The following is a 24,470-nucleotide window of genomic DNA, read 5'->3' as shown; positions in this document are numbered from 1 at the left end:
CGTTGAAGTTATCGGAAGCAAGAACCACAGACCCAAGGGTCAGCCCATCACCGTGCCACAGTCTTTTGGACTCCCTTTCCTTGACTAACTGCTCAGTAGCTGCACACAGATTGCACAACGCGTGTGGCTGGCGTCTCCGCCCACCGGGAAGCCACCGCCAACTGGGACTCGCCCCTACTGAGACTAACCTGGCCGCTCTGATCATGTCTCATTGGTGAAGAGTAACACCGCTCTTGTTGAAGAGAAATATGAGAACCCTTATGCTCACGGGAAAACTGCAACAGAAAGGTTGTATCACGTTGTTCAGTTACTAATGCTGGGTGTTAATTATTTGGCTGCCGGACCACAGACCAAGGCAAGGCCATTTGTAAACGTGCAACTATTAAGTAGCAAGGTTATTTATACACACACAAACCCAGTCCACCTAAACACACATCAATCAGGCAATTTATTAAAGCAGTTACTTGGTAGGCTTCTTGGAAAATTCTGCATTTGGGGCACCCGGGGGGCCCAGTGAGTTAAGCGTCCGATTTCGGCTCAGGTCATGATCTTACAGTTCCTGGGTTCAAGCCCTGGGTTGGGCTGTGCACTGACAGCTCAGAGTCTGGAGCCTGCTTCAGATTCTGTCTGACTCTCTCTTCCCCTCCCCTGCTTGTGTGCATTCTGTCTCAAAAATATGTAAACATTAATAAAAAAAAAAGTAGAACCATCTAGCACGGCTTAGCATGCCCTGCCTGTTAACCCCTGTCCGGCCTTAACTCAGACCACCTGCTCATGGGTCTCTGTCCTCCCCAAATATTGGCCTTTTGTTTTTTTCTCTAAGTTTCTCCAAAGTGCACTGTTCTTTCCCATTTGTTCTATCTGCCAGAATCATCGAGCTCCTTCACAGGTGCCTTCCTTTCCTTTTGTGGATCCTGGACGAACCTCACTTGTATCTTCTCTTTGCCCCTCCACGTCCCCATCCCCAACTGTCTCACACACCACCACCATTCACTCCATCCCCAACACCTGAGCAGTTTACACACTCCCACGGCAGCGGGTAATCATTTTCACAGAACGAAGATCATTGTGTTTGCAGAATCGTTACTTGTTTAATATCTATTATCTTCTCTGTAATTCGGAAGATTCTTCGTGGATCTTAGGGTTTATTTGTTACCATCATTTCTAAGTGTTGGACATCTGATAGATGGTCACTGAATATTTTTCCACATTGTCTTAGTTTGGGCTTCTGTAGTAAATGACCACAGACTCTCTGGAGACTTGAGGTCCAAGATCAAGGAGCTGTCAGCTGCACTGTCTGGTGAGGGCTCTCTCCCTGGCAGGCAGACAACCGTCTTCTCCTTGTACCCTCACCTGATGGGGGTCAGAGACAGATCGTGACTCTCACGTCGCTTCTTATAATGTTGCAGGGCTTTGTTACCTCAATGGCCGGAGTTCGTGGTGTCTGCACTTCGAAGAACAAAGAGGTGGACAAAAAACGAGCACCGGGCAAAAGTTACTAGAGTCTAAGATTAGAAAGTAAGGGTAGTAGGAAAGCTCTCTTTGCAGAGAAGTGACTGCCTGTGACAGTAAGCAGGGGTCTTGACTTCATTAGATTTTGGTCGGGCCTCATTCCTTCTCAGGATCTACCCCTTTTGGCTGGAAAACTCTAGGTGCTGGGTTGTCCATTCCTGATCGGCTCGACTCCATTGTGTGAGGACTCAGACCATGGTCGTGCCGTCCCTCCTATAACATAAGTGCTATGGGTTTCTTTGTTTTAGTTAGGTATTTTGATTGTCACACTCCTGAGGGGCACTGGAGAGGGAAGAGGGGGTGTCTGTCACATTCTTAAGTGGGACCTTATGCCCGAGGGGTTTCACTGTGGCCAGATGCTCCCAGCATTGTTCCAACATGTGCATTTTTCCCACTCAGGGACCTCAGGCCCTAACATTTCCCTCCCTCCCCATTTTATCCTACATTTTTCCTATCACAAGAAGGGCACTATCCTCAGGTTTCAATCACCTCTTGGAGGTCTCACCTTCAAGTACCACCACATTGGGGATTTAGGCTTCGATACATGAATTTTGGAGGGAGAACACATTTAGTCTATAGCACGTATAGAGTCAACATGGCAACAGAGTCAACATAGTCAAATGGCAAATACTATTAAAAACCTTAGATGTTTCCATAAATCTCTGAGCTTCTTAGGCCACATGGATGATTATTGTAAAAGCACTTTGAACTGTGAAAATCTGACCAAGGGAACCGTAGAGCGAATAAAGCATAGGTGGAAAGAAACCACAGGAGTGTCCTCCATCGGGCCTCTCATCCTCTCCGCCACTAAAGGTTCTGGATGTCAATGAGCCTCAAACATCTCACACCACCCAGGGTCAATGAAAGAGCCAGTAGGTCTATCCTGCCTTTGGTTATTGAGAATGGCAATGACCTTCATTGTTAACACAGGGAAACCCAAGTACCAAGACAAGGCCCGGACATCATCCTCAGGTGAGGAAAAGAGAAACGTGTAACATTCTGGAAATACTCTTTAGGATTCAAAGAAATACGAAGTAGCTAAGAACTCAATTTTATAATTTAAACCTAGAAATTCATCCTGTCATCTAATTTTTGCCAAATGCTTTTTATGTCTCCCCCCAGTAAGGATCATTCTGTTCTTACTTTCTGAATACCTAACATTGGTGGTTCATGTGTTCATTTATGTTTACATGATTTTCCCCTTGGAGTCTACCCTCAATTATCCATAGCATTGGCCTATCACATTAGGTTTATAGTTGCAGATAAGTGGCAATGATACTTTCGATAAAATAAAATAAAATAAAATAAAATAAAATAAAATGACAACTGAAGCTGCCTAGTATGATTTCATATCAAGAAACAAATATTGATTAACATGCCTTTTATCCATACCTTGTTCATCTTAAAGAAGGTGCAGGAGAGGGGGTGCCCAAAATAGGAGAGGAAAATTAGAAGAAACAACCTTATGGGTTTAAAAGAAATACACAAGCAATGCATAGACTGATGTGGAAATGTTGGGGCTCAGGAGCGAACGGTCAAGAAAGAATCCTTGAGATGTCTTCGGTATAAAACTGTGGTTTTATTAAAGCACAGGCACAGGACCCGTGGGCAGAAAGAGCAGCACTGGGTTTGTGAAGAGTGGCTGATTATATACCTTCAGGTTGGGAGTGGGGTAGGGACAGCGTAAGTCTCTAAGGAACTTGTAAGCAAGATTTCCGGGACCTTGAAGCGCTAGCTGTTGTTAGGAAAAGGTCATTTATTACTGTCTAATAAAACCTCAGTCATGAGACTCTTCAGATGTCTGTCAGTGGGACATATATTTGGAGGAGGGGGGTAGAGATAAAGGAAGTTTCCAAGGGAATTTTCATATGTTAAAGGAGACTTCCAGGATCCTGGAGGTCAGGATAACGTTAAGCTAAGATTGCCTTTTTCCCGTAGCAAAGTATTAACGTTGGAGGCCATTGAGTTCCTAGAGGAAGGTCACCGCCTGTCTCAAATACTTGTCAGTGAGCTGTAAGTTGTAAGGAAATATAATTTTTTTCTTTTGCCTTCGTTCCCCACATCATAGACAATGCACAGTTTCCTGGGACTATATTTTGTGCCCCTCTTTAACATTTTAACATCACTGTCTTGCATTTATGAATGTTTTCTCGAGCCTTCATGACAGTTCTGGCCACCTCTTGCCCCAAGGTCACCTTTTCTGGAACTATAATCTAATCTTCTTAGTGTCTCATCAATTTATTAATTCACAAAAATCAACCCAGCCTTCAGACCACCGTTTTTGTAACAAGGCAATAGATCATTTCAGGCAAGGGTGTGTTGTCCTATGATGCAACACAAAGGGCAGTGAGAAGTCAAATTTGTCTAAGGCAAGATTACCACAGAGCACTTGTGTTAAATCCCCTCTCCTGCCGACAGCCATTTGTGTTTAACAAAAGAACACTTCTTAGGTAATAGCAATATTTAAAATAAGGCCATTGTCATCTTGTTTGTTGTTTATTTCATTGACAAATCCACTCTCCAGAGGTCAAGGAATTACCTCAGAGGGTGGCATTGAGACTATAATGGTCTGTTCCCTCTTAAAAGCATTTGAAAACACCCAAAGGAGCTATAGAAATATAAAATATTATTCTTGTAAAGCCATTTTTATCATTCCACACTCACTGCAAAGGTAACCATGGAAGTCAGACTAATGCCAAAGGCAAGATAAACCTCACTTGAATAGGCAAGAGTTTCTGCATGAAGGACTAATTGGAAAAGGCCAACAAATCAAATATTCAAGCAGGCAGGAGGCAACCACAAAAGAGAGGAAGGGACGGGGAAGAGAAATTAAGAGATTAAGACAATTGGGAACATTGTTAAATGTAGCTCAGGGTAAAACCAACCATACGTTTCACAGACATGCCTTTGTGTATATGAGGCCAAGTGTGGAAAAGGTTTTTACATAAAGGAATGGATAATGGGAGGCTTGCTTATTGTTGTTTGAGTTAGCTTTGTGTGCTACACGCTGGTTGCCATTGGTCCTTTGGACCCTATAGTCAAGAGTGATGGGGTTTGGGGAGTCATGGTGGGGTCCAGAGCCAATGGTCAAGAAAGAATTCTTAAGCCTTCTTCGGTGCAAAAAGGTGATATTATTAAAGCATGAGGACTTCACCCGTGGGCAGGAAGAGCTACCCTGGACCTTGAACAGAGACTGATTGTACACTGTGGAGTTGGGGGAGGTAACATCAAGGGCAAGTCTTCAAAGGGATTTCCATATGCCAAAGAAGATTCACAGGAAACAGGAGGCCTGGCTATGGTCAAGCTCAGGTTCTTTTTCCTTCTAGCAAAGCATTAACATTAAGACAATAGGGAGTTCTGGAGAAATGTTCTACTCTGCCAGCCTCAAGTATCTGTCAATGGGCTGCAGGTTCCAAGGAAATTTAATTTTATCTGCCATTTCCTTCTGCCTTTGTTTCCCACATCAAAAAGGAGCATACATTCCCAGGATCCAGGGAGCACTGGCCTAGCCAACTCTTCCCACCCACATCTCTCCAACAAAGACAAACACAAAATCATCATCACCTTTTCCTAGAGAAGATCTGGCAGTGGGGTCGAAATGCTTTCCTCGCCCTTGGACTTAAACTCGTAGTCGAAATACCATGCTTCTTGTGCTCTGAGCAGACAAATACACAATGGAACTTGGCACATAGTGACCGAAAATGAAATGGGAACCATTCTGTTGGTGTGACACAGTGATAACAAAATACGCCTGGAAAAAGACAGTGGTAAATGCCTCATGACAGGAAAGCATTCTTTGTAAACCTTGAATTGACTTATTTTTTTTTTGTCTCATTCCAAGAAAGGGGAAAAAGTAAAAATGCTGTGATTAAGGGCTCAGTAGTGGGCGGTAGATAAATAACATCCAGAAGGATGTACTAATGATGGGGTCTTAAAATAAGTAAAGGCAATTTTTTGTTGGCCAGAAGCCACAGCCTATAATTTATTTCATTCTAACAAAACACCGTGTGGCATGATTCATTAAGAACAGGGAGAAGGAGATGTGACGTCAGAAAGTATTCACGCTGAACATTAACCCCGAAGCTGATTGTTTGACGGAAAATCACTCGAATCGTGCCACAACCATTTCTATTTGAAGCCACCGGCTGAATTCAGAGCAAGACTGCTGTCACTTCCTTGCTTCTTGAATAGGAATAAAAAGACACATTCAAAAATTAACTCTAGACAACACTCTGTTACAATAACTGACACCTTCTGGCCATTAACCCTCAGATGTTGTGCTTCTTAGTAAATTTCCGAGGTTTCTTCCACATGTTAGTGGATTCTGTAAAAATTTCTTTAGGTTACACTGAGGTTTTAGAAGGTCTCCAGGAGAACAGTATCTGTGTATATCTGTCTCAATTTGCATGTGATGCGTGTGCTTTAATGTCACCACTCAACACCAAAATACCAACTTGGTTTTTATGAATGCTAATATTATTATGAGTGCTAATAGTAAATAAATTGTATTATTAAGGGACATGAACTTTAAAATGATTTCCAACCAAAACAAATGTGTGCTTTTCATCCTATCCTTCCCGTTGACCAGGTCCCCCAAGAATCTGCATAAGGTGCTCTTGACCTTCCAGCGTGCGGACATCACCTCTTTGTCGCTCTTCTTTCTGGGAGTAGTAATCCCTAGAGCTTTTTATAGAATGGATAGTCCTGGAAAACTGTTTTATTTCGATTTGTCATCTTAAACGTAAACAATGGTTTCTCGGCACTGCTCACTTTGTGACCACTCCATTCTTACCAAAGTTTTCTACTTACATATGTGAAATACACAGCGTAGAACGGGTTAAGTTTTGATAACATTGAATTTAGTCTGTCGGTCAACTTAGGTGCAGGTGAGAGCGGAGGCTGAAGAAGCTCAGAATCGTTTGAGAACACTGTTGTTCATTCAGACCTAAATCAGATTCCTAAAGTCGGCCTCCATTCATTCATCACTTTACGAAATATTCATTGGAGGCCCAGGGGTTCCAGGGATCGTGTCATTGCTCAATGGGCAAAGACACAGACACGGACAATAACAAACTATTATTTTATTTTTGTCTTTTTTTAAATTTTTTTCAGTTTATTTATTCATTTTGAGAGAGAGGGCACAAGCAGGGCAAGGGCAGAGAGAAGGAGAGACAGAATCCCAAGCAGTCTCCAGACTATCATTGAAGAACCCGATGTGGGGCTTGAACTCATGAACTGTGAGATCATGACCTGAGCCCACATCAAGAGTTGGACACTTGGGGCGCCTGGGTGGCGCAGTCGGTTAAGCGTCCGACTTCAGCCAGGTCACGATCTCGCGGTCCGTGAGTTCGAGCCCCGCGTCGGGCTCTGGGCTGATGGCTCAGAGCCTGGAGCCTGTTTCCGATTCTGTGTCTCCCTCTCTCTCTGCCCCTCCCCCGTTCATGCTCTGTCTCTTTCTGTCCCAAAAATAAATAAACGTTGAAAAAAAAAATTTTTTTTAAAAAGAGTTGGACACTTAACCAACTGCACCACCCAGGCATCCCTATTTTGTCTTTCTTTATTCAGCTTCCTGTATCTGAGTTATTTTGTGGGAAATTACACAGGCAAAATGAGGTAAAGCAAAAATCGTCACTAATGGCTTTAACTTAAGAGACAAGGATCAATATGGTCTACAAAGTTTTTTTAGGTGTTGGGGGAAAAAAATCTCAATAGTTTCTGATATGAGGGGGAAAATATCAGATTTGATATTATTTTGTAACATCTTAGTTATAAAATGGCAGTGAGTTTTTATTTCACTAAAGTTTGACAGCCTTCTTAAATGTATCTTCAATTAAGTAATACCAATAAGCAAAAAAAAAAAAAATCCTTGTGCTATTTAGTACTTACTTATACTTGGCTATAATAGTATACTATAGTAATTTTGAAATTGAATTATTTTTCAGTAGGTCTTTTTATGTGAATCTTGTGCTGGGACATGCAAAAAAAAAAAAAACTTAAAAAATTTCAGCTACCAAAAATAACTTGATTTGTTGTTAACTGCCTACTTAAAATATATCAGACTATTTGCAAATACTTTGAAGAAAGAAATTCTATGTTCTGGGTAACATTTCTCCTGTTGTTGAATTTTCTGTTATTTTCTGGGAAGCACCAAACCCTATTTAAAGGAATTAATTACAGCTTGTATTTTTTTTTTTTAAAGGCTTAAAGGAATGCTTTAACTTACATTCTTAAGATTTCAGGGAAATGCTCAAAAAGTAAGATTGGCCTATAAGCCAATATATCAAGTAACCTACAGTCCAATGATGACAATACGAAATCAGTCCCTCCCTGTTGAATCACGTAAGTGGAACCTGGGCAAAACGTAAAGGGAATGTGAGCATTGGGTAAAACGTGCACTTTGACAGCCATGATTTCAGTCTTGATGTCCACAGAATGTGCTGACAGCGGGTGAGAATCAATAATAAGAAAAATATTTCAGAATTTGCAAACACCTTAGCACTGTCGACACATGAGCTGGTTTGATTCCTGCCAGACAGCATCACAGAAGGCGTTATCATAGTGCTATGGTCTGAAGGCGTGCGTCCCTTCCCAAATGCCTATGGTGAAGGCCTAATGTAATGGTTTCAGGAGATGAGGCCGTTGAGAGTCAGTCACGCCATGAGGGTGGAGCCCCCACGATGGGACTGTGTCCTCATAGGAAGAGGAAGTGAGCTTGCCCTCTGTCTCTGCCATGTAAGGACACGACCAGAAGATGGCCTGCAAACTGGAACCCAGTTCTCCCCACACGTAGCTGTCAGCACCTTGATCTTGGACTTCTGAGCCTCCAGAACCATGAAAAATAAATGTTCATTGTTTAAGCCGCCAGGTCTATGGTATCTGGTTACAGGAGTCTAAACTAAGACCTGTGATTTAGCCGAAGTGTTCGTGTCATCAATTATTCCAAGAGCTTCATGACATTTAGACTTCCTGTTCTTCTGAATCTGGGCCGACTTCAAGTGTCTCCTTCTTCTACCTGCTCTGGATACATATTGTGTCATAGTCAGTGATTCCCCTTTCCTAAATTACTTAAATTTTCTGTTAAAACAATTTTCAGTAAAAACAATATGTAAATGGAGAATAAAATGCTTTCATATCTGATACCAAGAACAATAAAAATAAAGCTGTTTTTATATGGTAGAAAATTTCTTAGGATGGCAAGTTCCCCTATAACAGAAGCTGAATGTCATCTTATATAACTGGGGTAAATTATGCTTAATTCATGATAAACAAAAATACTCACACTTTGATCTGTCCACATCAGTTTAACACCATTGATTTATTTTAGCCCCTTTGTGAAAAACATGAGTCTTCCAGTGAAAAGACATGGCGTATTTGTTTTATTTAGAGTAACGATTATGACAGACAGCAGAAGATTGCGTGCGTTATTTTATAAACAAAAATATGTAATTAAATGTAAGTGTTATATATTTATTATGTAGAAACTTACATATGTTAGTTTTCTTTGTGTTACTTTGAGCTGTAATTTATCATTTATACAAAATTCTCATATTTTAATATAGTTTCATAAATTTAGATAAGTATATATAGTTATGAACCCATCACCCAACCAACAGTGCCAGAACCCTAAAAATTCTTTTCCTTCCCCTCTGCATTGGTCGTTCTCCTTCCCTGCTCTCTGGCCCTGAGAAATCACTGATCTCTTTCTATCAAAACAGTTTTTCCTCTTTCAGAATTTCATAAAAATGGAATCAGAGAATATGGAGTCTTTTGTGTTCGGCTACTTTATTCACTTGTGGTTTCATATATTGATATGTTCCATTTCATTGCTAATTGGTATTCTGTATTATGAGATTCTAATAATTTGCTTATAAATTCACCAATTGATGGTCGTTTAATTTTTTTTCTGTTTTTTGTCTTGTGAATAATGTTGATGTAACATTCATATGGAAGCTTTTCTGTGGACGTATATTTTGTTTCCTCTTTTCTCTTGGGTAAGTAGTTAAAAGTGGGACTGGGGGGTCAGAGGATGCATCCTGGTGGTTCTCTAAGAAAGGGACCCCCAAATGGTGTTAAATAGGCAGTGCTAGTATTGGGTACATTACCCGTATGAAGGAAAAGAGGCAGAAAAGCAACAGGGAGAGAGCTTGAGAGACATCTGAACGCAACAGAAGATTGCACCAAAGTGAAGGAGAGAGGCGATATGATTTGGCACAGCCCAAATGCTTAACAAAGCCATTGGTGAGTTCCCGGCCAGTCTGCTGGGGATGGGTATGCCTGGTAACCCTGCCAGGCTCTGTCACCGGCTGGGGGCAGCTGTGGCACAAACACAGTGGTGGAAATGAACGCACAGTAAGGAGGCAGTTGGCCAATTTCGCTCCCTGTCACTGGAAGTCTTGAGAGGTTCACTCTTGTGGCTCCCACGCATGAAAAATCGTATTACTATAGGCTCTCATTTCCACTAGCAATATATGCGGGCTCCAATTAATACGCGGGCTCCCACGTGGGCTGCACATCCTCACTGATCCTGGGTATGTGTGCCTTTTTCACTTTCCCATTTTTGTTGGTTTCTAGAGGTACCTGACTGTGGGTTTGGTTTTCATTTCTCTGATTATTCCATACGTTGCACACCTTTACACACCTTTCTTGGATCCTTGTGGATCTTCTTTTAGGAAGCGTCGGGCCATCTGACATGCCTGTCATCGTTATTGCAAGAATTCTTTGCATATTCTGGAAACAATGTATTGTCAGATTAAAATGAGTCACTAAACACATATGGTCAGAATTTCTATTTTCCCAATATCAATAAATGCAAAACCCTCCTGAATCACTGTAATACTTTACATTGTAAACGACAGCAAATCACAAGGCAAAAGTTTGAGACCCACCGACTTAAGCTGATGTAATAGTTATATAATTCGTAAGCGTCTGGAAATATTTTTTAAACATAGTTAATAGAATTTGTTGTTGTTGTTTTCGATGACTGGATTGGGAATAGGAAAGAAAGAGAGGCTTAAACGATAACTCCACAAAGTTGGTCTGAGCCACGGCAAAGAAGGAAGGAGTCTTCCCGAGAAGGCAGAAGAGGGAGGGTTGATATATGTGTGAGGAGTGGTGTTGGGTTTTGACATGCTAAATTTAAGACAAATATTTGATATCCAAGTGGGGAGTTTCAGCATGCACTTGGATATAATAGTCTGATGTTCAGAGAGATAACTTGCACTGACTTCTAAATTTGAAAGTTGTCAGCAGATTGGTATTTAAATAAGGAGTACCTTCGTTCATCTTGGGGAGGATATAGTTGAATTCCATAAACACAAAAATGCAGTATCCCCACCTTCACACCATGGATTGCTTACAAGTGCTTTATCTACAACGTTCCAGTGGTTAGGCTTCAGGTTGATTTCTTTTCCTCTCTCTCTCTTTCTCTCTCTGTCTCTCATGTCATAAGACATGTTCTTCTATCATGATCCCTCTTTGGAAATGCAACCATTGCAAGTTAGGCTCAAATTTCTTTTCATTTCTCCGTAAGTCAAGTTCTGTTTTTCTGGGTCCTGGGGCAAGTCATAGAACTGGGTTACACTTCTGGGTGAGCTCAGTCTTAGATTTTTATCAAATTAAAGTAATTATCCACAGATATACAACATATATAAACATGTCTATTTATTATGTATACATACACACACTATTTGTATAAACATATTCTATATGTGTATATGATTTGTTATGTATCTAGTTAGCCACTGAAAGTTCTGATTTATGTGGAAACATTTTTATGAAAAATAGGAACGATTCTGCTTCTCTCTGCTCGCGTCTTTCTGTATAAATATATTTTTAATTATTCCAGGCATGAAATGTAAGGTTTTTAAAGATGTCTAAAGGAACACTTTAAAAACCCTTCTAATGTTTAATGAAGTTCATTTTCTGCAGTCTTTAGGCTTTGATTTAAGCTAATTTTCTCTTATTCCCTCAAATACTATCAATAATGTTAAAACTGTTATTAACAAATATATAATTATATTTAATAACCTAAAAATTGTATGTTTTTTCATTTCTTATCTAGGCTGAGCAGCTCTATTTTTTTTATTATTCTTCATAAGTGTGATTCTCGGATAAGACTTTCTTCAGTGTCTTCTCAAAACCTATCCATCTTCCTTAGTCTATCTTTGTCTATAAAGATTACAATTGAAGTGTTGATATCTGCTGAGCCCAAAGAAATTGCATTTCTCCTACAGCAATAGGGATTCTTTACAATGTAATTTTCTCCTCATTGTAATTCACAAGGAATTCTCTAAGTTTAAAACACTTAAAGATGTCCTTTTGAAAATATGCAAGATTGGCACTATCGTAAGAGTTTCAGAATTAAATATATATATATATATATATATATATAAAATAAAATAAAACTCACACTTAGCCAGGCTATTCCTTATTGAAAAGTTGCTCTCCCACTCCTAGACTAAAACCATGCAGTGTTTTGGTTTTAAAGCAGAGCGGAAAGGGGCGCCTGGGTGGCTCAGTCAGTTAAGCATCCCACTTTGGTTCAGGTCATGATGTCAGAGTTCGTGAGTTCGAGCCCCATGTCAGGCTCTGGGCTGTCAGCACGGAGCCTGCTTCGGATTCTGTGTCTCCCTCTCTCTCTGCCCCTCCCCCGCTCTCACTCTGCCTCTCAAAAATAAACATTAAAAACAAAAAAAAATTAAAGCAGAGTGTATGGATGAGAGATTTAAATATAAAAAGACTTGGAACTGTAAAAATCCTGGGAGAAAATATAGAGAAAAGGTTTCTTGACCTCGGTCTCACCAGTGATCTCTTGGGTAAGGCACCAAAAGTGCAAACAACAGAAGCAAATCTAGACAAGTGGGACTACTTCAAACTAAAGAGCTTGTGCACAGAAAAAGAAAGAATTAACAAAATGAAAAAGCAACACACAGAATGGGGGAGAATATTTGCAAGTCAAATGTCAGATAAAGGGTTAACATTCAAAATATATAAGGAACACTTAAAACTCAGTAGCAAAAAAAAAAAAAAGAAAAGAAATTGAGAAACCAAATAATCCAAGTAACCAACGGGCAAAGCACTTGAACAGGCACTTCTCCAAAGAAAAGACACAAATGTCCAACAGCTCTCTGTAAAGATCATCAGCATCACTACTCATCAGAGAAATGCAAATCTAAACCACAATGATGTACCCCCTCACAGCAGTTAGAATAGCTTACCATCAAGAAGACAAAAGATAAAAAGCCTGGGTGAGGATGTGGAGAAATCGGACTCCTATATTGCTGGTAGGAATGTAAAATGGCGTCACAATGGAAACACCGTAGTCTGGAGGTTCCTCAAAACATTCAAAACACAACAACCGTATGATCCGGCAGTTCCACTTCTGGGTATATACCCCGGAGAATTGAAATCAGGATCTTAAAGGGTTACCTCCACTCCTGTGTTCACTGCAGCATTATTCACAATGGCCATGTTACAATGAGCCCAAATGCTCACCAACGGGTGAATAGAGAAGGGAAATGTGGTGTATACCCACAATGGAATATTACTCAGCGTGGGACGGTAAGAAAATTCTGCTGCTTGTGAAAACACGGATGAACCTGGAGGACATTTGCCGAATGAAACAAGTCGGTCACAGGATGACGGATACCACGCGACTCCATTTATATGAGGTACCTAAGACAGTCAAACTCACGGAAGCCAAGAATAAAATGGTGGTCATTACAAGGTGAGGAGTAGGAGAAATGAGTTGTTATTTAGTGGGTGTAAAGTTTAAATTATACAAAATGGATTACTTTTAGAGCTCTGCTGTGTAGCGTATCGCATTCAGTGAAAAGTACTGTGTTGTGCACTTACAATTTTGCGAAGGCGGTAGATCTCACGTTAAGTGTTTTCACCACAAAAACCAATAGGCAAACAAAAAACCCCTCAAAGACACAAGGAAGCTTTTAGCAGTGATGGATGGGTCTATTACCTTGATAGAGATGATTTCACGAGGGTGTACATGTGTCCAAAGCAGTCAAATTGGACACATTAAATACGTAACTTTTCTGGTATATTAATTATACTTCAATAAAATGGTTACAAACAACAACACACACACACACACACAAAAGCAGAGTGTCCGCATACACAACTCACATTCCATTCCTATGAAGCACATCCTCCTTCTCAGGTCTAAAACTCTTCAGGAGGACTGTCCTGTGTCCATGCCACATTGGGCCCCAAAAGACAAGACAGCGTCCTGACGTTGTCCCAAGTTGGGGTCTGTATATGCGGCTGGTCTGGGGAGAGGTATATAAGTCTCTTTGCCTAGAACTTCCTCAAAATGAAATACCTGTAGACCACCTCCAGTCAATGCAATCCACATTTAGATCTAGATGGTGATTTGAACCCCATGTTACTTTTTATTTACCACTTCGGTTTTATTGTTCTATGGAAATCTTGTTAAAGGAAATGATTGGTTCCCCAAACCAGCCTAAAAGAGTAGTTACCCTGTCGCATATCCTTTTCAATCCTGGCAACAGAACACCCGCCTTCGTGACCCACATAGCCAAAGAGGAAAAAGATAGAACTTGCATCAAGGGTTGTGAAATCCATAAATAGTTTTCGAGAATTTGGGGTTCTTTGACATCTTCCTCCATGCCAATGCTGGTTTTCCAACACCACCATGTAAACACCCAAAGGCATGTTTCTACATGAAGAAATGGATGCTGCTCTCAAGCCAGTTAGTCTTGCAACAAGTGATAAATTGTTCTTATACTGTAAACCAAGACCACAAAATTCAAATGTTTACACATGATTCAGGCTAAGATTTCAAACGTCTCCCCTTAATGAGAACATATGCGGACACAAATTTTCTGCAAATCTGTAAAGAAAACATACATGAAATGCACAGAAGTGACGGCTGACAGGTGGGGAGGCACCCAGATGCACCTACATAATTCATAATATCATGTCTTGGACTTATTCCTATTCAATCCCACTGCATTTTATAACTTTTTTGGGGGGGAGGGGGATCTTGAACTGCTATGAAGAAGGGTTTCATAAGCTTTCGATATTGTTAAACAGCTGTTATTCCAATCCACATCACTCCATTTTTTTCAAGATTTGCATTGTTCTTGACTATTGTTTTCCTTTCTCACAGGGAACCAAATCCTTCAGTGCCCCGAGGCACTGAAAAAAAAAAAAAAAAGCCTGATCCTTGGCTTTGTTTATTTAACAATTTCAGTTAATTAAAAAAAAGAAAAAAGAAAAAGAAAAAGCGAAAGAAGAGTGGAATGCTTTATGTTAACGTTCAGACTAATTATTTGACTCAATGATTCAGCGCACATTCACCAGTGAGGCTTCCAGAGAGGTAAGCAGCTGTGAAAGAACTCACCAGATTCCAAACTGGAAAGGCAAGTGGAGAATTTTCTCCCTTTGAGAGACTGGGAATCTGCAAACTGGGGCAGTCAAGTCTGACCACGATCACACTGAATGTTGTTCTTTGCTCTTCCTTGTGTGTGTGTGTGTGTGTGTGTGTGAAACTGAGGCAATGCTCAAACATCAGCTGACCATGAGGTAAACGCTTTGATGCTCAGGCTCTTGCGTGGCATCCCTTACGCAAAGACACCTGTGAGGACATATAACATTGCTTGAGTGACATGTAAAATATCAAGCCGTCTGCAATATAAAATACTGTTTCCATTAAAAATAGGCAAATTTTCAATAATAATAGGTACATCCTTAAAACCTTACAATTTTTTTTTTTTAGTTAACTTAAAATATACCTTTCCCCCCCTAAAATGTGTTTCATGAGTACTGCATACTCTATTACCCAAGGCATGTCCGGACTTTTTTTTTCACTTTCTTGGGTTTCTGTTATTTTTCCCCTAGAGAGATATGTGCGATCCTTTGTAATAAAAATAATCAATCTATCGTGGCCAAGGCAATTACAGAACATGAAGGAGATCAATCAAAATTTAGCGGCAGTGAATACTGATGAGTGTGTGTGTGTGTGTGCGTGTGTGCGCGCGCGTGTTGCACAAGCTCACGTGCGTCTTCAGTAGCAAAATGTCTATAAAGCTCAAGGAAAGGATGACATAAATGCCATCTAAAGTCGATGTGCTCCAAGGATAGGGAAGCCCTTCTCCCGGATGCCCAAACCCAACATCCTACCTGCCTCAGTGTCTGTGTCTCAGGATTTTCCTCTCTGCTGCTATGATAGAACTGCGGCTCTCATCTTCAGCAAACTGCTGCTTCTGGAATCCGAATTCCATCCTATCCTCCTTTCTCCAGAACAACGTTGCCACCATTCTTTTCTTTCTCTTGGAGCTTTACTATCTGCGGATGAAACATGCTCTAACATCGACTGTATTAAAACTGCCCGTCACCCCACATCGCCCTCAACTACCAACCCATTTCTCGGCTCCCCTTACGGGAACGTTTGTCCACACAGGCTGTATCCGTTTCCTGCGTTCTGTTCTCTCCCCCCACGCCTCTCGGATCCGGTTCCTGACCTTTGTGTTTCACAGAAAACCCTGTTACCGGATGCACAGGTTCCGGCCGCCCACTCCGCGGGCCCTTGGTACTTGACACATCTCTCGATTCAGACTCAGCATCTTCTGCTTGACCCGTTCCTCCTCCTTGAAATGCTTTTCCTTCTGAGAGAAGCATTTTCCTGTATTTCTTTTCCTTTTGAATTTTCTCCAATGCACTCCTTTTGGTCTCTTTGCAAACATTCATCAAACCAGTCTAATCAGACTCTAAATATTAGAATATCCTCCACTTTGTCACGATGTGTTCCTCTTTTCTACTTACTCTTTCTTTCTTTCTTTCTAATTTTTTTTTTTTTAATGCAAGTGATAGCATCAAGCTGCCTGGCTTTAAAGACTATGAGACTATGTGCTAAATATTCCCAAAATATCTACTTGGCATTTCCACATCAGTGTAAAAAAGGAGTCTCACATTTAATCTATCCAAAACAGAACGCGGGGTGTGTCTGCTCCTCTCAATCCCCGTGCCCCCCTTCTGCCTCAGGCACCCCCATCTCAACGTGTCGGCACCATTCAGCTCAAACCCGAAACGTGAATGTTTCCCTTCTTTCCCACATCCCTCAGAGTCGACCCAGTGTGAAGTTTACCCCGTTTCTTTCTATTTTCTCTGCTACCCCCACAGTCAAACCTACTATGTTCCTTCTCAAGGACTGTTGTACTGTTCCCTTTGCAAGGGATCTCCTTGCCTCGGCTCCTGCCCAGGACCAACAGTTCCCCACACGGCGACGTGTAGACATTGTTCCGGAGAAGTTCCCTGGAAACTGAGACTCCCTTCCTAGTGCGTGAATGCCTCCCTCTGTTGACACAGCCTTCTCCTCTCCACATTGTTCCCTAGGCTCCAGCCACCACTGGATATTTTCTCATTCCTCAAAGAAACCGACGTTTTCCTTCCTCTGCAATTTTGCACGTGCGGTTGTTGGCTTTCCTTTTCCCCAAATCTTTTTTTTTTATGATCTAGCCTTCGAAGAGGTCCTGTCTCCACTCTCATCGCAGGGTGCCGTGCAATTCTTCTCATCAAGTGTGGATGTGGCTTCTCCTGGTCTCACAACCTGTGTTCTAAAGGACAAGTCATTTTGCCCTTCAAACACCTGATAGATGGTGGCAGAAAGCCAGGACAGCCATAATGAAAACCACCTTCCAGAAGAAGGAATATGCAGCTCACACATCAGTCTACAGCATCTGTCAAATCTCGTTGGACTGATGTCTGAAAGACTCCCTGCCCCATTAGCCCATCTGTGCCCTTCGTCAAAGTCCCTTTGTCATTGCCGCCTGTGGTTCTGGCTGGGCACACCGGCTGATTCTTCTTTGCCCATCCCTTTGCTTAGCCCCCAGCGTCCAAGGGCACTCCCAGTGATGTTGTTTTGGGGACCCGATAGCCTTTGAGTCCTCCTGGTTTGGGTTTAGGGACTTGGGGATTACTTTTAGGGATTAAGAGCCGCAAGAAGTTGCAAATCAGGCTTGGAGCTGCTTCGGCAAAATTCTTTCTAGTCTGGTCTGATTGATTTCAGCCAGTTTCAGCTGCAATAAATTATAACAAAAGAACTTTCCTAGACTTCATCACTCAGGCCTTAAACTTGGTTTCTGAGCTCAGTTTTCTCTGTCTCAGAGTTAAACTTGTTCCTGACTGGGTAATTAAAACAATGGGTTGGAATGGGAAGGCAACACCCTTACTCTGAATTTTCCCAGTAGGCCTCCTTTCCGCTCCTATTACCAGTGACCGCTTTATAGCCTGCTTTAATTTGGTGACTAAAACAGGTTTTGTTCTTATAAAGTTCCAAGTTGTATGGACCTCAATCAACCTATATTATTATACGTTACCATCCTTTGAAGGTAAATTTCATGAGAGTGGGAAATTCTTCTCTGGTTTGTATGTTGGTTTATACCAATTACTTAGAACAATGCCTGAGACAAAGGAGACATACAATATGAATATGCTGACTAAATGAATGAATAAATAGGTCTATAATCTGTGATTTAGTAAAATATATCATGCGGTAAATGGATATATTTATATGTAACAATATTACAAAATATATCCTGGAATAATAGATAGCAGCTTTGGGAGTGATTACCATTATGCAAGATGGGAGAAGAAAGGATCTAGAGAGATCGAGTTTTAGCTGTGTTGTATTATTTCCAATCTATTCAAAATTCCAATTCTCAAAGCTACTATTTCATTGTGCTAAAAATGTATTTAAAGGAAACATGGAAAAATGTGAACATACAAATATCTGCAGATACCTGGTCATTCCAGGTATCATTTTCTTTTTTTCTTCTTCTTTTTTTTTTTTTCTGAGATAGTCCCAGTTTAATCATTTTCAGCTGTGTTATTCAGAATAATGGACAGGACTGTTCCTACGTAAACATCTTGATAGGCTTTGACTTAAGGAATCCACTGGTAAAACTATTACCAAAACCAAGATAATGAATGGTTGCATCAGCTGTGAGAGATAGCTCATAACCTTTTTTAAATGTCATTTTCTAGGATGTCAAAATAATTTGAAGCAGCAAAAAAGGAAGTCACAAGTCTCTGAAAAGTTCTGGAAACGCACCTCACTGGACATCTGCACCAGCTCAACAGGGCTGAGCGGAGCGGCTTCAGCTTCCTGATGACCTGAGCCGTAATGGTGGCTCTGATGTCTGTGGGTGATGAGGATGGGGAGCAGGAGAGCTTATTGGATCACTTTCTTCTCTTCTTATATCTGTCACTGTTTTCCCTCATTTGATCTGCTGCCCCGTCTGCGATTAGGAGGGGTGGCCATGCATCAATCACCCCATTTGGAGAAGACTACAGACTGGACCCTCCACACAAAACACTACTCTTCCTACTTGGGCCCTATTTGGATTGAGTCTTCGTAAAATCCCTCACTCTGTTTACTCTTTGAGGTGTTTTAGACATACGGAATTCCTCCATCCGACATTTGCTTTGCTTGGTTTCCCCTCAAGTAGAAGCTGAGACAGGTCTGTTATTAGGAATGAGTCAGAGGGAAGTCTGGAAGGTGTTCAGGGCACAGGTAATGGACTCACTATTGCTGGGCTCTTTCCGCATCCCCACGAGAGTTCACGCCCCCACTCCCAGACGCGCGTGTGACATGTGGCTGAAACGCTCTCCTGAGCATCTCACCCATACTAGTGGAACTAGAGAAGGACTAGGATACAGACCAAGTGACACACAGGGCAGTCGAGGCCTGGACCCGTCCTCCTACAACTTTGGCATGGCAGCAATGGCCATTAGAAAGCGTTGCCCGGACTAAAGCCATTGTCGAGCAAGAGTCTTAAGGGTTTTAAGCTCCCTTAAGAATGTGATTCTATTTCACTTACTCCATAAGCAGATACAGGTTGGACATTTTACTAAATGACAATGTAACTTTTTTATCATCTTGTAAGGAGTAGTATTATTTTGCTAAAAGGCGTTCAACATTTAGATTATTCTAGCCCCAATCATTCCTTCTCACATGAAAATCATCACGTCCAGCTAATATAATTCTTCCTGTCATGTGGCGAAATATCCGTTGATGAAACTAGTCATTAATTAGTTTGATTAATTAGAATTAATTATATTGCCAACTGAGAAAAGAGGCTGAGCTAAAATGAAAAAAAAAAGCATTTATTTGGGGTGTCAGAATTGCAATTCGGAGAACTCAGATTTGAGCAGCAACCCCAGTAGTAACCCCCCTGCCCAGGAGAAAAACTCAAGAGTTTTTAAAGACAAAAGTGAATCCTTTATACGATGTTTGCAAATAATTTTGATTGGATTTGGTGACAGAAAACTAATTGGCTGCATATAATTAGTTGCTAAGTCTATCACTAAACAAAGTCTCTTGCTGAAGCGAATTACAGGTGTTCAGGCTGAGTCCTTGGGGTATTTGCGCTTTGGTCCTGTTCAAGAGTTCATAGTTCCACCTGCTTGCATACGTGCGTAAGGCCTACCTCTTCAGGGGCCTCCCGGATCCATTTTGAAGCCCTTCCACGTAAGCGGCCCCATTTGATTTCACCTTTCACAGTATAAATTACCATACTTATAAAATATTAGGCGATTAGAGTTTCATTAAATAAAACACGTTGTAATCATCGCTCACCATCAATAAGGAATCTTATAGCAAAAAGTAAACAGATCAATCGTTTTTTTCAAGAGACAAAAGGAATGACAACAATCACACTAATGTTGACCATCTCTGCACCATTTAATTGGTGCTGTTGCAAGAACTTTACGTGGAGTAACTCATTTAATACTAATAATAACCTACGAGTTGAGTTGTGTCAGTATCATTATTTTCAAGATAAGTAAACCGAAATACAGAATGATTGGTAACTAACATTTTAGGGGAAGAAGATGAAATAAAATGGAATATTTTATAAACCATGACACCATCTTTTTTTTTCTTGCTTTTTCTTGTGGGAGCAGATCCCGGTGGTTATGGGGTGGACACAGGAACCCCTCTGTCTAGTAGCTCAGCTAATATCCTAACTCTGCCCCTTACTAGCTGTGTAACGTTGGGCAAGTTGCTCTTCATTCCCTTCAAAGTAGTATTAAAAAATTGTGCATGAACATAAATACCATTTTATGAAAAAACAAAAAACACATTTCCCAAAACAAAGAAAGTAGAAAGTTGACATTGTTTTACAGTTTTTGCAGATATGCTGGGTATCAGCCTCATAGAAGAAAGCTGTAATCTACGGGCTTCGGTACCCAATCTGTTGTGATGTTACATGTTGCTTGCCTCTAGAAAAGGCCACTGTACCCACGTGAGAGAATGAGTAAAAAGGCAACCAACTAACATCTCACAGTTATCATAAAAATAACTTTGACTTCGTGAACGCTCTGAGTGTCTCAAAGACCACCAGGGATCCCCAGGACCTGATCAGAATAGTGATGCCCATATATATATATACATATATATATGTATATATATATATATATTTGGTCAATTTAGACAATTCACTCAGAAGTACAATTCCCCAGAGGAAAGCTATCAAACAAGTCATAAGATGTTTTCTAGAACAGACGCAGCAGCTGATAAACTACACTTTTCACTTGTCTAGTGACTTTGTTTTATTTACGCCTATATGTTGAAATATTTTATGAACATAGTATGGGCCATCTAGTTTTCAAAAAATGAATCTAGAACATTATATTTCTAAAAGAAAATCATCTTTCCATGGGATATTGAGATACAAAACAAGAAAGTTTCAAATGCTCTCAGAATTCCGTAATTCTTGGCTTACCAATAAACACACACACACACACACAACCCCCAAAACTTAGCTATTTCTCTTGCTGAGGAACAGACGGAATGTGGGTGTCAGGATTCCATGCCTCATCATACTTGTGCAATAGTTCATTAGGTTGTACGTATGAGAATCAATTAAATACTTATTATTGAAGGTCAACAGCCGGGTACAAGCTGCAAATTCGTTTTCCTGCTCTTGAGACAGAACATAAAGAGCCTCATTTATAAGCTCATATTATTATCAAGTACCAAATATTTTTTTGACTATCTAGTTTGTTTTCTTTTAAAACGAGAATAAAATATCAATTTACCTTTTTTGGTGTAGGCCTATTTCTCTTAAAATGTTTAACCCTTTAGAGTAAAAACATTTTCCAAACAATTCCTGTTTAGAGGTCACGGTTGTTTTGGTTATTAGTAGCAGCTAGCCTCCCCACCCTTAATTCTCAACCTTTGCGAATTGAAAGAAGCTAAACTTATCTCAGCACTTTTAATGCAATGAATGTATTATTAAATTGTATTAATCAATTGATTCTCTTTATTATTGCAGCACTCGCGTCAGCTCTGCATTGTTTTCAGCCCAGAAACTGCTCTCAGCGCTGTTTTGTCAGCATTGTGAAAAGACACGGAAGCCTTACTGGCTCTGCTTTCCACCATGATCAACACCTTGTAAAAACAACTGCACATTAAAGCAAAATATAATTGTATAGTCTCAATTCCACCAAATATTTCTGTCATTTTTGTTACTAGCCTAACATCCTGCAATTCATAATTCTCCTATGTGGTCCTAGACCGCATTCCTTCTTTCTTGTCTCCCAACTTTCTGTAAACATTCTTAAGCCATCCCGTTGGAGAAATGGATGGAGGGAGTGTTCCAAGATGGAGTATCTCATAAACTGAGCATCTCCCGGACTGAGCCACACCACATCTTCCCCAGTCCTTCCTCTTTTTTTTTTTCATGTTCTTCATTGCCAATAGTTTTCCCAGATTAAAAAAAAAAAAAAATCCCGTTTTAAAATTACAATTAAAAGATTCAGGTAAGAAAAGATTATAAATATAATTGTGATCTTTCAAAGTAGGAGGCAATTTTGTTCACCATCGATTTCTCTAGGAATTATAAATTGACAAGTGAAATAAAAGTTATAAAACCCAAATAAACCGATGAATTCGGGATAAGTGGAAAACACTGTCAAGCAATTAATCAAGTTTTCTGGGATGTTAGTGGGGTTCGTGGGGTCCGGAGCCGACGACCAAGAACGAATTCTTGAAGACGTCTTTGGTGCAAAAAGGTGATTTTATTGAAGCACGGAGACAGGACCCGAGGGCAGGAAGAGCTGCCCTAGGACCCTGAGGAGAGACTGGTTATACACTATGAGGTTGGGGGAGGTAAAGTCCAGGGGAAGTTTCCAGTGAGATTTTCATATGCTAAAGGAGCCGTCCAGGATAGTGGAGGCCTAGCTATTATCAAACTAGGGTTGTTTGCCCTCTAGCAAAGCATTAGCACTGAGTTCCTAGAGAAAGGGTTTACTCTGCCAGTCTCAAGTATTTGTCAATGGGCTGCAGGTTATAAGGAAATTGACTTCGATCTGCCATTTCCTTCTGCCTTTGTTTCTCACTTAGCTATGGAGGGGGGATGTTGGGGTTGCAGGAAATGGAGTCTGTTGGTTTCTGGAGATTACGCTATTGATAAGAGTGCCTTTTTCTTGTAATTTACTAAGATATTTGTAAATAGATGGAGACTATGATCGCTATCAGTTAACCATTTGTTTTTCCGCTTTCCTTTGTTCTTGGGCAGTCAGGAGAGCCTGAGGAACATCACACATATCCCACCTGGTTGGGAGGCTGGGGAGGGGGTGGGGGTTGAGGCCTGTCAGCTTGCCTTATGCTCCCTCAGCAGCAATGACCGCCAATTAAGAAATAAGACAAAGGCAATTCTATAGACCAGTTCTTTTTTCAACCTTTAGGAAATAGTAACACCATCATACTTAAGCGTCCTTGAGCGTGGAAAATGTCAATGGCTTCAAAATTTGTTGTTAGCATAATGTCAATAGAAAACTATTTAAATCGTAGTAGAATTAAGAAGTTTTCCATTCTATTTTTAAAAGTAGATACAAAGCCATCAAACGTAACCCTAGCAAATCAAAACCAGGACTGCCTTAGGAGAACTGCTATGTTCAAAGACACCTAAGATTTATTATAGGAATGCAGGGCTGGTAAAATTTTAAGAAACCTTTAAAGAACAAAAACTATTTTGATGCTGACATGGAAGTTAGTGAAATGCAATCTATATTGGTTGAAATATACAATTGGTTGTATTGTACAACTGTTATGCCCAGAACTCGTGATCCTCAAAGACCACCAGGGAGCCGAGTCCGATGCAAAAGCAAAGAGCCTTTATTCGAGCTAGCTGGAGCTCAATCTCCTACCTGCACCGACGCAGCAGTGAGGTACCGGGAAGAGAGAGCGGGTTTCAAAAGCACAAAGATTTTATAGGGGTCTAGGGGCAGTTGGTGAGGTAATGGCTGTGGCCTCAGCCGATTGGCTGGGGAAGGGTCGGAGTCCTGTTACGCAGGTTGCCGGGCGTGTTTTGATCGGGAAGTTTGAACGGGTGAGCAGGCGGTTGCTCAAGGGGAGGAGGCGTGGTCAAGGTGAAGGACCCAGAACAAGATGGAGTAGGCCGGCGTAGGTCCGCCCTTTCACAACCTCGGGTTGAAAGAAACATTTTAATAAAATAGGAAGAAACATATTCTTCCTTAAGTCATGGTCCCACCCATTTGAGACAAGTTGCCAGCAGGACACTTCGTAGCCACTACTCACGTTAAAGCAGAGGCATTGTCGCTATTATTTCTGCGATCATTCACAAATAAGCAATAATAATAATAAATATGAGTATCCGTCTCGCAATTTCCATGTTACAGGCATCATGCTAAGCATTTCTGTAGGGTCGCTCAGCAGATCCTCATTCGGCACCCCTGCTGTTGGTGCCACTCATCAGTTCAAAAAGGAGAGATGGAAATCACAGCCCTGTGGAGTTGACATCAGGCCTATTAGGGAGTTATTATGCAGCGACCACATTTTACAGATGAAGAGGCAGGCTTGAAGAGGCTAATTAATTTCCTCACAGTTACGCAGTCAGTGGCAGGATGAACTCAAACCCAAGGCGATTTCACTCCAGAGTGCAATCTCTTGTCTCTCC

The sequence above is a fragment of the Lynx rufus genome, unplaced genomic scaffold (assembly GCF_022079265.1).
Source record: "Lynx rufus isolate CCGP_SWC_20201006 ecotype Redwood Valley unplaced genomic scaffold, mLynRuf1.p SCAF_20, whole genome shotgun sequence".
NCBI classification, from domain to species: Eukaryota; Metazoa; Chordata; class Mammalia; order Carnivora; family Felidae; genus Lynx; species Lynx rufus.
Note: the sequence above shows the minus strand (reverse complement) of the source record.